The sequence below is a fragment of the Mesoplodon densirostris genome, chromosome 7 (assembly GCF_025265405.1).
Source record: "Mesoplodon densirostris isolate mMesDen1 chromosome 7, mMesDen1 primary haplotype, whole genome shotgun sequence".
Taxonomy (NCBI): Eukaryota; Metazoa; Chordata; class Mammalia; order Artiodactyla; family Ziphiidae; genus Mesoplodon; species Mesoplodon densirostris.
This window is the reverse complement of record NC_082667.1, coordinates 109,031,185-109,048,055: the sequence shown is the minus strand read 5'-3', so window position 1 is coordinate 109,048,055 and position 16,871 is coordinate 109,031,185. Positions and strand designations below refer to the sequence as shown.

Below are 16,871 nucleotides of genomic sequence, written 5' to 3'. Positions count from 1 at the left end.
GGGAGAGGCCACAAGAGTGAGAGGCCCGTGTACCGCAAAGAAAAAAAAAAAGCAAAAAGAAAACAAAAAGAAAACCCAACAAGAATGTATAAAAACATTCAAGTGGCGGAAGAATTGGCAAAATTGGTGATCATCCTCAGCTCAACTGAATACAGACATAGAAGAATGAATTTCGTTCATAACTGTGAGATCTGGGGTCAAAAGTGTGAATCTGAACGTAGTTTAAAATGCAGAAAAAGCCTGCCACCTCTTTCCTGGAGACCAGAAAGCAGTCGAGGCATTTGGGTGACTCAAGGAGAAACCCGTCCAGTGGAGAGAGATGGTCAACATTAAAGTCAGTATCCTCCAGATGCGGCCGGAAAGGAGGAACAGACACTTATAGACAAAAGGTCTCCACATCATGCTCAGGGAGGCCTGACGCAGGGCTCAGTGGCGAGCAGTGTTGGTTGAAGGTCTGAAGGTGCTGAGAATCAATCCTTCCGCTCCTTGATCATGGGGTATAAATGTGCTGCTCACTGAGCCTGGGTAATTAGCGTTTGCGGTAAGAAGTTATGGGGTTAAGTGCTACCAGGGGTTTGAGCTGGGCTGACAGAGCCTGAGCCTCAGAGTAGGGTGGTTGCCTAGCAACAACACCTGTAGCACATTAAGCAGCCAGTCAGCTTTGTCAACTTCTAGCAGGGGCTTTGTAGAGCGGAAGATGGGGGTGGAGGAAGGATAAGGGGGCACAGAAGTGGAAAGCTGGACAGTGGCTCTCAAGATGAAAGAGGGGACAAAATTGAAAGTCCCACCAACAAGGCTTTATGTCTATTTTCCTCAAGCAGGAGGCAGGTAGGCAGCTCAGGTGGGAGTCCAGGGTAGGTGTCCTTAAGATGGCTCTTGTCTCTTCCTAAGACCCTCACATGAAGCACTGAGTGAAGCTGGAACCCTCTTCCTCAATGCAAGCTCTCTCTCCAAGAAGGCATCTCAGGATTTGCTGACTTCGGGAGGGGGTGGGAGAATGATGATGAGGAGGTGCTTTGTGGTTTTGTTTCTGGATTTGGGAGGCTTGAGAGCTCTTTCTCCTGACTCGTCTTCAAGGAAGGGCCACGGAGAACAAAAGCAAAGACCCAGAGAGGGTCAAATCTTTCTCACCGCCTTCCTTTCTCACCTTCCCATGCATCCCTCTGGACTGCATCTCATGCACACCTGAGATCTGACTGAAAGAAAGAAAAGATTTGGGGAAGGGCAGAGAACTTAACAGTCTTGTTGCCACTGTCTTTATAGAATTCATGGTCTAGCTAGCCTCTTGACTTTTCTCAGAATTCCCAAGCTGCCTCTGGGTGGGGGGGAGGGGAGCGTGGAAGGGCAAAGAGCCGTGTACCATATGGGAGGGGCCTATTCAAAATGTAGCCCCAGCAATCAGAAGACTTGGGGTCAACTCCACTGTGTCACGTGTAAGTGACGTAGCTGTTGGCCGATACCTGTACTGAGGCTCAATTTTCTCATCTGTAAAGTGGGTGGTAATTACATCTGCCCTACTTACCTTATGGGGATCAAAGAAGGCATGTTACAAACGCTATAAATCCTCCTATGTGTATAAAGTATTCGTAATACAAAGAAGACACCGATGTATCTGCTCTTTGGGACTGGCCTGAGCTATTCGCTATTTGGCCCAAAGCAGAGGAGAGAGAAGCAGCCACGTGACTGTTGCTGGGTAACTCAGTGGCAGAAGGGCTCTGAGAGGAGGCCTATTTAACTATTCTATTGTAGGTTCACTGGTTCAAATCCAGCCCTAGGCCAACAATTACAGTAATCATTGGGTTTGGAATTCAGAGAGTCTGACTTTCAGAAGACCTTTTGCTTATCTATTACCCACTGAGTTTTCACGGGACGCTTGTGCATGAGGTCACGAAGGAGGCTGGAGAACCTGACTCATGGCCCTAAACATGCATCCACCCACCCTCCCCTCCACAGATCAAACTTCTCCTTCTAGATTATCTTAAAAGGTGGTCCAGTGACAAGGGGCACACGCGTGTCCTCTGGGTTTGGAAATCCACATCAGCATGCCAGCCGGACCTGCGGCCGCCCGAGGGTCCCCCTCCTACCTTGATCCTCCCTTCATGTCTGAAAAAGCAGGAAAATCTCCCTTTCCACACATCACTTAAGATAGATCCTCCCCAACTCTTAAAGTCACACCACATCTGATTAGGAAAAAGGAGAATCTATGCAGAAAGCAGCAGAGAGAAGGCCCACCCAGGCTAACGTAGCTAGCTACTCACAGGCCCGGAGGGCACCAGACCTCTGCAGGGGTTTTGCGGGCTTTCTGCCTGGGTGGCCCCGGGGTCTGCAGTTGCCCTGCCACCCCCAGGGTGACAGACAGTGTGATTGTGTGTGAGCTGCTCACTCCATGGCTTCTCCGATCCCCATGTTGTGCTGTTATTTTCATGCTCTGGGTTATATTTAACTCAAGTCATAATATTTGGGGTTGGGGGGGGGGTGGGTTGGAAGCCTGCTGTTTCACCAAGAAAGGCATTTGAATATTCTCAGTTCCAGAGAATTCCAAGGGCTCTGGGAAGAGAGTGAGACGGTTGCCCCAGATTTGTCTGACACATTGCGGTCACGTGGACTCCATTAGCGGATGACTGAGGCGGTGAGCAGGCAGCCTAAAGGAATTTTGTAGACACGATGAAGAGGAGCTAGGGAGTGATGTCAGCAGCAGGCTGATGCCTCTGGGGGTCCCAGGGCACTCGCCCCACACATCCCCAAAGGGAGGGAATCTCTAATTGGCAATATGGCCCACCTTGTTACCTCCCCACCTCTTACGGCTGGTGTCAGTCTGATGGGGAGGCAGAACTCGAGTCCCATGTGACGTGAGAGGCACGTGCAGCTCATCCCCCCCAGAAGTTCTCATTCCCGATGTCTCTGATAAGAAAAGAAAAGCATCCAAAGGGAGCCCATCCTCATCCCGGGAGTCAGTGTTTCCCCCAAAAAAGCCCTGGCAAGGCTAGCACGGGGCAAAATCCAGAGCTGTCCAAAAAAATGTGGAAACACAGATAATTCTATTTTGTTCCTTACAGGATAAAGATATCCTTGAGGACACAGATTCACCTGTTTCCAGATTGTATGGACACTCTGTATGTACTTTTAAATTATGAATCTCTATTTTCCAAAAGTTCTTTCTATGTTACATTATACAACACATTTCTCTGGGAGACTCCAACTTTTTTCTTTTCTTTTTTTCTTTTTTTTGGCATCACTTCCCTGAGCCCGGAAGGGCAGTTCAGGCAGAATCCCAAATGCACAGATGTGGCGTCTCTGAGTAGATGGAGAGTGAGGACAGGCAGGCTCGCCACGTGTTTCTCATTATTGTGTCTAGACACAGGCAGGTCTCAAAGCTGCAGGAGAGGAAAGGTGTCACGTCCCAGGGCACCAAACACTTTCCAGTCTGAGCAGATACCAATCCCCTCACCAGTGAGGGCAGCTGGCAGGAGACCCACAGCATATTCCAGGAGGACAGGTCCTACTCACGTCTGTGAGTCAAGGGGTCCAGGAGTCAGTGACTCAGAGGGCGGAAATTAAGGAGGCCCTTGCAGTCAGAGGCTATCCTGGTCCCCAGCCGTGGAGAACACCATCTCATCTCCAGTTGGAACTAAAGCACTAAAACCAGCATTTGCTTCACATTCATGGGAACTGACATATGGTATAATTTTTTTTTTTTTACATCTTCCAAGTTCCCTAGGCAGCTTTGACGTGAATATTAATACTAGCATAATTTCATGATGATTAGAGAACACAATTAGGGGCTATTAATAATGACACAAATAATGACATTTAAGGCCTCACTTTTAATTTGAGTAATATTCTGTCTGGTGGTATTTAAACAGTCCTGTCTGGCGCAATTAGGGCAGTGTTAGGGTGCAGTCACTGCTCACAGAATCTGTCAGACCCACCTCCCCCACCCATCTGCATGGCAGAGGAGATAGATGGGGAACGTTGCCCCAGACCTGAGGTGCTCTAGCCGAGGCCCCTTGGACAGAGGGCCTTGTGAGCGGATTGCAACAGAAGAGTCCAGCTCGAGGAAGATGGCTGGTGGCTGGATTGGAGTCCACTGAGAAGCTGGTTGTTTCCATCCTTAGGTATCACTCTCCTCCTCAGAGTTGGAGGGACGGTGCAGGTTTCAATGTTCCCATATCAATCATACTTGAGCTGCAGAATGTAGCTCCCATTCCATCCCAGAAAGAAGCCTCTCCAACCCTTTTTCCATCACATTATCCTACTCCTATCATAGCGTCTAGTACATTCGATTCTAATTATCTGTTTACTCATCAACCCCCCCACCCCCAGCAGACTGCTCATTTGTTGAAGGGCTGGGCTGTCTATTTGCCTTTAAACCCTCAGTTCCCAGGCACATAGTAGGCTCTCCATGAGTGTTTGTTGAATGACTTAATGACCAAATAACAATGTTCTACCTTCCATCCACGGGGTGCATGTTGGAAGCTGAAATCCCATCACAGCATTATACCTGCAGGAGCTCTAAACTGCATCTTTGGGGCATTTCTGACCAACAGCAAACGTGTGGAACATGACTGGGCTGGTCGAGGGGGTACAGAAAGAGGAAATGTCCGTGAAATACAAAACTTCAGGGGCTCAATGGGTAGAAGCCAGGGATGGTTAGGACTTAACCTAAAGACCTTGACTTTGGTTAAACGGCATTAACCCATTGGGGAAAGCATACTCTGGTTTCATAATATATTTTGGTGTTGTAGACTCAATTCTGTCTGAAGAGAATTGATAGATAAGCCTGGACTAGAAACTAGGTTTTCTCTTGATCCAGGATTCCATAGCAGAAAGGAGGAACAAAACCAACAAACTTCCTGATAAGTGAGGATCTTAAATGAATAAGTAGGAAGAGGAGGAGGCCAAGAGGAGGAGGGGAAGGAGGGGGGGGAAGGAGTGGGGAGGAGAAAGAGGTGAGGGCGCAGGGAGGAAGGAAAGAATATTGGTGAGCATTTACCCTGGGCAGGCATCTCAGGCACTTCACACCATCTTCTCTGATCCTCACGATAATCCTATGAGATATATATTATTATTATTTTCACTTCACAGATGGTGGAACTGTAGTTTAAAGAAGTTAAATCAACGCGTCAGGTCCCACAGCGGTACGTGGCTGATCCCGGCTTCAAACCCATGTCTGTCCGACTGCAGAGCCCAGATCAGTCACCACCCACTGAACTCGGACAGGTGACCGAAGAGGAGGACATGTAGGATGCTGATGCCTCACAAGAGGGACAGGAGAGCCCCTTGATGCCCCTCCCACCTAAGGATCCTGCGGGGTCTGCAGGGGGACCAATGGAAATCCTCTGGCCAAGATCCAGAGCAGGCAGCCCAGGAGCCAATGAGGGCAGGAGGCTAGACTCCTGGATCCGGTGGCCCTGGAAATGTCCAAGGACACAGCTGGCAGGGAGCCGGCTCCAGTGCAGGCCGACGGTGCTTTGGCCGAGGCCAGCGAGGCTGCAGAGGCTGGGGCAGGGTCTGCAAACAGCAGGGGAAGTTAAGTGGAACCTTTCTGGGTAATTGACTTTGCCTGTCCACAGGACCCCTGCCAGGCCCAGGCAGGCCTGGGCCTGACACACTGCAACCTGTCTGGCGTCTGTTCTGTGGGGCAGGGCGCCTGGTTGACAGCAGCCTGGTAATTTCGTTATAAGACTCCCCCTTCCGTTGCAAGCCTCCTTTTGTTTGAATCCCTGATGCCACAGGCATGATGGGATTGAATGGAGGATGGGGGACTGGGGATGGGGGGTCCAGGCCGAGCCCCCGTACTCACCAGAGGCCCTCCAGCCTCCCTCAGCATCCCTTCCAGCTGGTGAGCTGGCACCCACACCCCTCCCAATGCCACGTGCACACTACCAGACAGGCGTGGGGAATTCAGAAGGGCACTGGGTCCCCATCAAGGGATTCTTGTAGCAGCAGGAAGCCCCTGAAAGCCCCCAAAGCTGGTCACTCACCAATTTTCTCCTCCTAGGGCAGAATACTTATTTCCTGCTGCTACTCACCACCATCCCCCAAGTCCTTCCCTCTCCCTCCTGATCCGCACAGCCTGGCCATTCTGCTCACCCATCCCTCACAGCCAGGCTTCCCAAAGCAACAGCAGGAGATGTGATCTGCTTTGACAGGGACCCAGGGTCCCTGTGCCCTGACCATTTGGGGAAGCAGCTGCAGAGGGCATGTGGGGGACTCAGGAAGGGCTCAGAGGAGACGGGAGCACAGGAATGAAAGGTAGCGTGAGGACAGAGCTTCCCAGGACCCAGGTGGGGGGACGAAGAAGCAGAACGCCCCTAGCCAGGGGCAGGGCTAGACCACCTCCTCCCCGATCCCAGCTCCTCTTTTAGCTCTGGGGTTGCTTCTCACTCTAGTTTCACATGGGTTTAAACCAACCTTCTCGTCTTCCCCTACTCACCTGCAGCTTCTCCCAGTGCCGAGGTCTAGGACTGACACTGCCATTCTCCCAGCTGCGAGTTACCTCCGGGGGCTCCTGAGTGCACCTCCACAGCCAATCAGAAGCAGAGTAACAATGATTCCCCCTCCCGGTTTTTCACTACATTCCTTGGGTACCAGTCAAGGTGAAGCCATTAGACCCTCTTGCCCAGACTGTTACAACTGCCTCCTAGCTAACCTCTGGGCCTTCTATCTCTCCCCACGTCACCCCCTGCTATATATACCATTAGCAGAATTAAATTCCTGAAGGGTAAAAGTTACATCCAACATTTACGAAGACCTTACGGTGTGTCAGGCATTATTCTAAGCACTCCACAGACATTACTCATTTGATCCTTACAACGGCTCCATGGGGTAAGTACTGTTTATCATTCCCATTTTACAGATGAAAGAACTGAGGCACAGAGAGATTAAATAATCTGCCCAAAGTTGCATAGCGAGGCAGCGACAGGGCCAGGAATCAAAATCTCCACTCTTTGTCCTATGAGTAGCAATGCTCACATCAGACTCCCTCTTTCTTCAAAAATGTTAAGCGTTTTCTCACTTTGTATCCCCACCCCAATCCACCTCAGTAGCTTCCACGCCTTCAAAACCTTGTCCTAACCTAGCTTCCTAGTCTCATTCTCAACCCCCGCTTTCCAGCCTGAGCTGCTACGTTCTCTTCCCCCAGAGCTACTGAGCCTGGGAAACTTCGTTCTCGGTGTACCTTCTATCGCCCCATTTCTGCCTGCCCAAATCCCTTCCTTCTCATCCCCTAGCCCAGCCAAAAGTCAGTCTTTGCCTTATTTTATTTTATTTTTTTTTTTGTGGTATGCGGGCCTCTCACTGTTGTGGCCTCTCCCGTTGTGGAGCACAGGCTCCGGACATGCAGGCTCAGTGGCCATGGCTCACGGGCCCAGCCGCTCCGCGGCACGTGGGATCTTCCCGGACCGGGGCACGGACCCGTGTCCCCTGCATAGGCAGGCAGACTCCCAACCACTGCGCCACCAGGGAAGCCCAGTCTTTGCCCTTTTTGAACTCTTCTTAGGAAAGCAGATTGTTACAGTGGCAAGAGAATTGGCCTGGGACATACTGGGTTAAAATACTTATTCTTAAGTACCTATTCTAAAATACTTATTAATGGCTCTGTCGCCTTGAGAAAGCAAATTCACCTCTCTGAAAATCAGTTTCCTTGTCTATAAAAAGGGGGTGATGATAATAGTACTTATGTTCCAGAGTTGCTGTAACAATTAAGAGATGTGATTTGGGGAAATTACTACACGGCTCCTAATGGGTCCTCAGTCAAGGCTAACATCCCCACCCGGCCCCACCCCGCAGCTTCCTGCCCTCACAGCATTTACCACGTCTCCCTGGCATTTTAGCTGTTCAAGTCCTCAGGAAACTGTAAGTTACTTAAGGGCAGGGGTGACCTATCAGTCTCTGAATTCCCCTGCACAACTTGCCAAGTGTCAGACATTGCTGGTGCTCCATCAATGAATGAATAAATGTATGAATCCATCTAAATGCTTGACCAAGGCCAATTCAAATGTTAGAGAAGGGACCCACCTACCAAAGAAAGTAGATCCAGACGATCTCTGAGTCCCCTTCAACCTTGAGAGTCCATAACTGGAACAATCTCCTTCCTAGAGAGAACTTGTGCAAAACACAGAATTCTCTCCCTATCTCACTAACGACATCAGTGTGAGGTCACATTGACTCTTCAAATCCGTTTCCAGCCCACTCATTTTTCTCCTCCGAATTCTTTTTTCCGGGGGTCTGGCATTTCCAGTCCATACTAGGAGGCTGAGGTTCTCTGGCGGCCCCAAAGCACGGCGGCCCCTGGCGGAAAAGTCAAACCAGCAAATAGAAACGTCACTCAATCATCTCCCCGTGCTTTCCTCCCATTGGCCTTCTCCACCGCATATAATGAGAACTGCTTTTTGCCCAAATATTGTTTGAATTTCAAATACACAATTTCCCCGGGGGTGACCAGATGAAAAGAGAACTCGCATTTGCAGCGTAAGACCTCTCTGAGGAAGTTGCCGTGAATGAACACCAAAACGAAATTTTTATTGAGTTCCTTGAAATGACAGAAGCACATCAAGGCAACCGGGCTCCCTTCCCACTGTGGTGTGCTAAAATTATTTAAAATGAACACCAAGGAAGCACCCCTCAAGGGGTGAGGGAAGAAGGAAAAGATTTTAAACGCGGTGGGCCAAATGATATATCTGTTCATTGTGTCTACCCCATCCCTACAAGCACCCCAGCATGTGCCTTCCTACGTGCCTCTCTGTACAGGCATTGACTGTCCACAGCTGGGGTCCTTAATCAGAGTGGGGAGGAGAGTCTAAGGGGCCCTAGGGCAATGGTTCTCAATCTTGGCTGCATTAGAATCTCCTGGAGTGTTTTAGAAAAAATACTGATGCCCAGATGCCACCCTGGACTGTTTCAATCAGAGTCTATGTGTGTAAGGCCTAGACTTCAGAATTTTATCAGAGCTCCCAGCTGATTCAAATGTGCAGCCAGGGTGGGATGTATACATAGATTCAGAGGGTGTAACCCCCCAGAAATAGCAGCTAAACTTTTGTATGCATGAGAATATGTGTGTTTCTGGGGTGAGGGGTCATAACTTTCAGACAATTCTTTAAAATATCTGCAACTCCAAATGGGTTTTAAAAATAGACCTATTTCGGGGCTTCCCTGGTGGCGCAGTGGTTGAGAGTCCGCCTGCCGATGCAGGGGACACGGGTTCGTGCCCCGGTCTGGGAAGATCCCACATGCCGTGGAGCGGCTGGGCCCGTGAGCCACGGCTGCTGAGCCTTCGCATCCGGAGCCTGTGCTCCGCAGTGGGAGAGGCCACAACAGTGAGAGGCCCGCGTACCGCAAAAAAAAAAAAAAAAAAAAAAAGACCTATTTTTAGATCTACAGCTTGTGTCTTGGGTTCCTTCCAGCTGGAAAATGATATGAACCTAAGATGTTGTTGAGGGTTAAGTGCTAATCAGCAAACAAAAGTTCTCTGGTTCCTCAAGGGGTGAGCTTGTTGATCAAGATCCCACAGGGCAAGAAGCTGTCAGTGAGGGGCCCAGGGACACTGACGGGGGGTGGGGGGAAGACCCACTGAAAAACAGAGGGAAGCATTCTTGCAGGCAAAAACTGGGCACTGGGCACTCGGTGTAATTTACTATTTCGGCAGCCCTGCCTGTGGTTCAGCTGACAGCTGTGCCCAGCTTGGCCTCCGAATCTGGACATCAGAAGCCAAAACCATAGAGAGGGTCGAATGCCCAGGATCTCTTATTTTGGGAGCTCCAATATCTCTGGCTGACCAGCGCATTCCATACAACTGTCCTGGGAGCCAGCTGGTAAGTGTGTGTTGGGGGCTGGAGAGAGGCAGATGTGGGTGGAGCCCCTGAACAGCATCCCCAAGACCAAAGAGGTCCCTTGGAGCCTACAGTACCATCAGAACATGATTTCAATAAATCCGGGAAGGGGGCAGGGGAAAAGCTGTGCAAGGAGGGAGGGTGCTGGGCTCATCAACACCCCAGGAGTCCTCCATCAAGCCCTGGAGGCCGTCCTGTTATCAACACCACTCACCCCACCTCCTCCTGTCCCACCCCCACCCCCATCCCCCAGGGCCTGGTGGGGCCTCAGAATTTGGGCTCTGCCAGGGTACAGCCAGGCCTGCCTGCAGCTCTGCCACTGCCCAAAGACAAGAGGGCCAGGCTCAGGGGCTTCCCAGCTCCAAGTCAGCTGCCTCAGTGCTCAGCCCTGCTCATGAAAGGGCCCCCTCTTCCTCTCTTCTCAGCCCTGTGCTCTAATTTATCCTCCCCTTTGATAACCAACTCCAAACACATTCAGTCAAGGCCGGGCCATCAGCGCACAAAGGCCTGTGCTCTCCCAGCTGAATGCGACACTTCACTCTTGGGGGGATTTCTATAGAAGGCAAAATCCACCAAACAAGCTATTACACTTAAATCAGACAATGCCCGAGGTGAGGAGACCAGCGTTAATGACTCAGCTAGCAGCGGGCTCCTCTATTTGGAAGCTCTACCACAGCATGGGACAGCAACCCGCTGCCCTCCCAGCCTCACGGCCAGATGCCTCTCCTGCTCCCGGACTAGAAAGTTGACCCTCTGTGTCCGCCGGTTCTCTGAATCCTGAGGGTTGCTTTTCCCCAGGCCTGCACAGACTGACTCTTGATTCCCTTTTTGCCTAGGAAAAAGAACCGAGAAATGAAGTCTATCTGCCCCCTTCTCTCTCCTTCATTCTGAAGATGAGGAAACCATGGGAATTGTTGAAAGTCACACAGGCAGCCAGAGGCAGAGCCAGGATTAGAATCCCTTGTTCTCACCTCATTCAATTCATACAGGAACTAATATAAATTAGGTGATGCACAGAATGCACTTTGCATAGTTTCCGGGCAGAGGAAAACACTCAATAAATACCAGTTGTTTTTTTGTTGTAGTGGGTAGCAGCATTCTTATGTGTCATTCAACTACTCAGGCAGTGCTTGTCATGAGCCAGACAGTCTTCGGGGGGGGACACAGCGCTGCCCTCCTGGAGCTCACATTCTAATGGAAGATTCGAATTGGTCAACAGACAATTGCAATACAGAGTGGTTAAGTGATAGCACAGGGGAAGTAAAGGATGCCTTAGGAGTCCACAGGAAGTGCACCATATCCAGACTGTGGGGCTTGGTGAAGAGAATCTGGTGTTTTAGCTGAGACTGAAGGAGGAGTTGGATCTAGCCAGGTGAAGGGGGGTAGGAAGGAGGGGACAGGTTGGGGAAGATAGAGATTTCTAGGAGGAGGGTATAATTGAATGTGCAAAGGCAAATGAGGTATGTAAAGGTGAATGAGCGTAAGATGCAACGGGATAACTGGGTCTGACGGGGTGAAGACAGGGCTGTGCAGGGTGGAAGGGCAATGGTTGTGAGATGTGAGGCTGGAGAAATAGGCACAAGTCATCTCATGAATCACATGATAAGCCATAGAAAGGAACCCGGGCTGTATGCAGAGGAGTGAGGGGATGACAGGATCCATGGGCGTGGTAGAGATCTCAGGATGTATTGGGGGAAATGGGCTGCGGGGGAGCAGGGCAGGGAGAACACTTAGCAGGTCAAGCCCCAGTTTAGCACTTGTTCCAAATTCCATTTCAACCCATTACGTGGTTCTAATCTTGAGTCACCAAATAAGGCCCACCATTAACATGACTCACGGAAGTGGGAGTAAGCTGAAAGTAGAGAGCTTTGGCCCCAGGAACAGAGAAATCGAACGACAGGTTTCACTGGCCACTTGGCCCATGATCCAAAGCCTGGAGCGCTGTATAGTGAGAGCAAGTTCTTCCCCACCAAACAGATATGTGACCTTGGGCCACCTCCATTTCCCCATCTGTACAATGAGAACATTTACTAAGTAAGTGGCATGCTGCCTTGCAGTTCTCCCATTCTGTTGTTCTATTACTTGAAATATATATCATATATTTTTATTCTAAGAAGCATTGCTTTGCATTTTAATGTTTATAAAAACAAGACAAAATGGTTTGCATATTATAATAGAGGAAACACAGCTCATCAAAATCAAGCACCATGCATAACCATCCGACATTTCCTCTTCTGGGTCCAGGAGAGGCCCAGATTTGACACGGACCAGGAAAAGCTGGTTGGGAGCTATGGTCCTGAGTTGTCCCAGCTTCTCCGTGCAGCCTGTGAAACCCTCTTTCCCAGGCCCATTGCCCTGAGCACTGAGGTTCTACAGAAGGCCACAGCACTCTCTCGTCCAATAGCTCTGGCAGCTGCTAAGGTAGAGGCCAAAACTCCAAGGATTCTGGGCAGGTAAACAAAACAACAAATTCAGGCTGGGGTGAGAAAAGAAAAAACCACATTAGAGCTGTTTTTGGCTGGAAAGTTGCTTTCCATCCCGTAGCTTTAGGACGCAAGCAGCATAGTGTCCAGAGGCACACAGCTATATAGAACAATTCAAAAATTGCCTTGTTGGACTACAACGTGCCAATTTTTCCAATCTAGAGCCATTTTCACTATTACAGTCTGTGCCATCTAAGCCGGGAGAATTTTCTTCTGGGAGGGAAAATTGATTCTGAGGTTCCCATTAACCCCCATTAGCACAGCACGCCCCATTCCCAAACTATTCTTGGGAACCAAGGGGGCCAGAGGAAGCTCTAGAGGCCCGTGGCGAGGTTGGTGTCCAACATCCCGGGAGCTAACAGCGAAAGTCCATTAGCCCCATGTCTCAGGGGGGCAAGAGAGTGAGTGAGATGGAGAGAGGCGGGTGAGAGGAGTACAGAAGAATCTGGGAATGCGTTTTTCCAGGAATTCCTAGGCTTTGGAAGTTTGCTGGCACAGCTCCCTTCATCTGGGTGGATTGGGAACTTACATGAGCTGAATAGCAGGAACCAAAGCTAAACTGTGCAGAGACCCTCTTTATTTTGACCTGTAGCTCTCACCTGTGACTGCCCTCTCTAAAGGGGGCCAGAGCCCGGCAGGGGAGTGATCTCCAGGAGCTGGTTTGGAGGTGCCCATCCCATTCCCATGCCTTGTACCCAGCTGCTCAGGGCCCAGGTCTTTGCCAGATAACACAGCTATAAGGCAACTGGCTTTGTCTGCCCAGGTGCTCTATATGGAAAATCACTCCAAGCCATTCTAAGCACAGTCAAGAGCCAGCAGCCTTGATCATGGGGTGTCCTGTGACCTCCATCTTCCCAAACATAGAGCAAACACCCACCAGCCCAGCAGAGAAGGCAGTGGTGACAACGGCTGTTACAAAACAAGTAGAGAAAGACGACTGTGGGAACAAAAGGGAACAGCAGGCAACCGAGGAAAGCAGCACATCCACTGACCTCTCTCAAGCGTTATTTTTTGCGTGCCTATGACAGAGCAGTCGGCACTGGTCTTGGATCCAGCAAGCCGGACTCTGAATTCTGGCTCTGCCACGTGACTCTGAATAAGTTACTTAATCTTTCCCAGCCTCTGTTTCTTCTCCCCTAGCCTGGAAGTAAAAATAACCACCTGGCAAAGTTGAAGTCAACATTACATAAGATAATATAGCAAAGGAGTGATTATATACTAGTTTGCTCAGCAAATATATATGTATGTGTGTATACAAACAACTAAGGAAGCCCACCATCCACTCTAACATGTCTCTTTATTGTTTATAGAACGACATAGTTTCATTCTTCTTGCCAGAGTTTGCTTCAGTGTCTGAGATTGTGGCCATGTGGATGACCCGCTCTGAACTGGTCAGAGAGCTTAGAAAGGAGGCCCCCTTAGTGCTGGGGGTTCTGGAGAGAGGAAAGCGCTCCAACACAGCATGTCTTCCTTCCGTAAACATTTAGAGCATCTGCTACATGCTGGGTCCTGTACTAGGCACTGGGGCTCCCCAGTGAGCCGTATTTGGTCCAGTTCCAGCACCCTAGGTGTCGGGGAAGCCAAGGCACCAGACCCATAAATACAGCTCATTACAACCCTACACGGTGAGGGCAGGGCAGGCTCACTGAGGGGGGGGGGGGTCATGGGACAGGATGGAAGGCGCGAGGAGGGCCTCCCAGGGGTGGGTCCGGGCACAGCGGTTGCTTCCGTCCCTGCAGAAACTGGGAAGTTGACCTCTCTTAGTCATCGGGTGATTTGTGTGGGAGGGGAGGGGAGCGCGCAGGGCTAAGTGCTGACGGGACGTCCCTGTCAACACAATGTTCCGCCTGGCCGGGCCTTCATATATAAAGATATTTAATGAATTAGTTAATTAATGAGAGGAGTTTGATTGATAGATCATATGGCGTTCGCAGCAGGGTGAGTCTGACCCTCGATATCGCCGCCTCGGCTGCAATCCGTCCCCCTCACTGGTCGGGAGAGCGCGGTAGCTACGGCAATTTGCATGCATTTAATGTAGCTCTTTAATAGGATGTAATGTTAGCGAAAGCCAAAAGCGCAGCAGCTGTAACTTAAAAGACAGCCCCATTACTGCAAGTCTTATAATTAGGGTAAGAGGGAGACTCGGTCTGCCATATGTTAAACTCCTTTGAGGTTAATAGCTCTGTAAGATTTTTGCAATTTAAAAAAATTGCACTTGAAGGATGATGACAAGGCCCATCAATGAGGAGCTTCTCCACCGGAGGGAAGGGACAGAAGGAGCCCATGTCCCCCGAGGCCCGCTTTCCCGGGGACGTGGCCAGGTGGCCCCTCTCCCGCCACAAGTCACTCCTGTCCCCACCTGCTTCCCGCACCCCGGCCCCATTAGCGCCTGGCCGCGGCTCAGCTTCGCGGAATCAGAGCTCGCCCGCCCACCTGGCTCGGCGCAGTCCCCGCAGTCCCCGCAGTCCCCGAATCCTCCAGTCCCCGCATCCTCCGAGGGCGGGAGGGAGGGCACCAGGCGATCAGTGCGCACCGTGCCGGGAGCAGCGCGGCGCGTGCTTACCTTGCAAAGTCCCGGGCAACTCCAGAGCAATTACGGGTCCCCGCAGGTTCCCGGGCGCTGTTTGCACATTCCCGGCCTGAATCAGAGAACACGCAGCAGGCGCTGCCCCGGGGTGGGGAGAGGAATTCGCTGGGAATTTGCTTGGTAATTACCGGGCACAAGGCCCTGGGGGTGTTTGCCACCTCTGTGCCACAGCCCACGCGGCAGGGTTGGGGATGGGGTGAGGGGCGAGTGTGATGCGGAGCCCTAGCTTGGGCCCGATGGACCGTGGAGCGCTGGCCCCTGCACCCCGACCCCGACGTGGAACAGGAGGGCCTCCACTCACCAAGCCCTTGTGAGCCCGGCTGCACCCTTCCAGGCTCTGGTGTCTTTCCCGAGGGCCCCTTCCCAGCGACCCAGGGGCCCCGGGTGGCGGTAGGGGGCAGTCAGTGGGAGTCCGTCTCTGGAGACTGGAGTATCCTCCTCCCGAGGTCCCGTCCCACAGCCTGAGCCCGGCGGGGAGCCCGGGAGGGACAGCCCGCCAGGCACATCCTCTTCCTCAGGAGTTCTGCCGCCGGCATCTTTCCCCTCCCCCTAGCTGCCACGCCGAGTACGTGGGAGTCGGACCAAATTCCTGATGACAGACACTCCAGACAAAACAAGGGGGGGAAAAAAAGAAAACCCTCTCATTTTATTATTATTTTTTTAAGGGGGCTCTTGTTAAAAGGAAATTACGGGAGCGATCAAATTACTGCTAATTGCACAATCACCTGATTATCTCAGGTACCAAAAATACACGCGATCCTTTTCCCCTCCCAGCCACTTAAAGAATTCTCAGGGACATCTCTTGGGGAAGGACACAGCTCTCTCTGGCCAAAACACCAAAGAATATGAGGAAAGGGGGCTTGTGGGTGAGGGCAGCAAAGGGAAGATTCGGAGAGGCCAGGGTAGATCCCCAGAGAGGAGAAGGAAAGGTTTAGGACAGGATTAGGGAAGAGGTAGAGGAGAGAGGTGGCCGAAGAGAACAAGAATGCATCTTCTCGGTGCTTTGTGACTGCCTGGAGGGGAGGGATGGGGAGGGTGGGAGGGAGGGAGATGCATGAGGGAGGGGATGTGGGAACAGATGTATATGTATGACTGATTCACTTTGTTATAAAGCAGAAACTAATAAAAAAAATGGAAAAAAAAAAAAAGAATGCATCTTCCGGTGAATTATATGTCAGAGCTCACAGGGCTTCAAAGAGCTGAGACCCATTGAGGTTAGGTCACTTGCCCAAGGTCTTTGGAGCTCGCTGCCTGAATGTGGGCTGCCTGAGTGTGAGCTGGTGTTAGGTGGGGCCTTGGGGAAGCTGTTGAAACCCTCTAAACCCTCATTGCATTTGGGGGCAGAGGTTATGGTGGGCTTCTGCAGCCCAGGTACAAAAACCTTTGTTCATATTACAAATCTTGATTTGAAATGCTGCTTATTGGGAGCTACTAAAAATGAACACAACAGCAATAGCTAAATTTTGTTAGTGCTGGTTTATAAAGCATTTTCCCATCTGCTTTCTCACATAATTCTCTCACCTACCCTGTTCCATCGGAATCCCCATTTTCTAACAAGCTAACAGAGACTCGGATGATGTGAAGAACTCCTCAGAGGTCATTGGAACACCTAAGGCTCCAGGCCCGGCATCTTTGCCCTGTGTCTCAGAGCCTGTCTTGGAGAGACGAGCCAAGGCTTAAGGGATTTCTCTGTGTGGGTCTGAGGCCGTGTAAATAAGGTGCTGAAGTTAGGTTTTATTATCTTCTTTACATTCATTATTTTTTTAAGTCAATGGCCCAGGCAGTCTCTCCACTTGGATGTGGCCCAATCATCTGGAGCTATTTTTTTTCCCACGGGAAGGGACTTCAGTTGACACAGCAGCCTGAAACGTCACTTTCGGGTTACCAACGATGCCTCAGCTCCTTGACAGGAAAAGGCACGGATAGGTCCTGGTTGAAGAGTCCACTTCCTGTTCTCCCCCACCCATTTTG

The 16,871-nt window shown here is 50.8% G+C and overlaps 1 long non-coding RNA gene across 2 annotated transcripts; it reads right to left on the bottom strand.

The window, feature by feature from the left end:
• Positions 1-361: 361 nt before the first annotated feature.
• On the bottom strand, positions 362-15,402 carry LOC132493757 (uncharacterized). 2 transcript variants are annotated; one of them, XR_009533017.1, is made up of 4 exons: positions 14,877-15,402; positions 8,024-8,292; positions 4,994-5,048; positions 362-1,196 (listed from the first exon to the last, which is right to left on the bottom strand). It is a non-coding gene; the product is annotated as an uncharacterized LOC132493757 (long non-coding RNA). The 2 variants fall into 2 exon arrangements; XR_009533018.1 differs by having other exon boundaries at positions 15,202-15,402.
• Between the last annotated feature and the right edge of the window lie 1,469 nt (positions 15,403-16,871).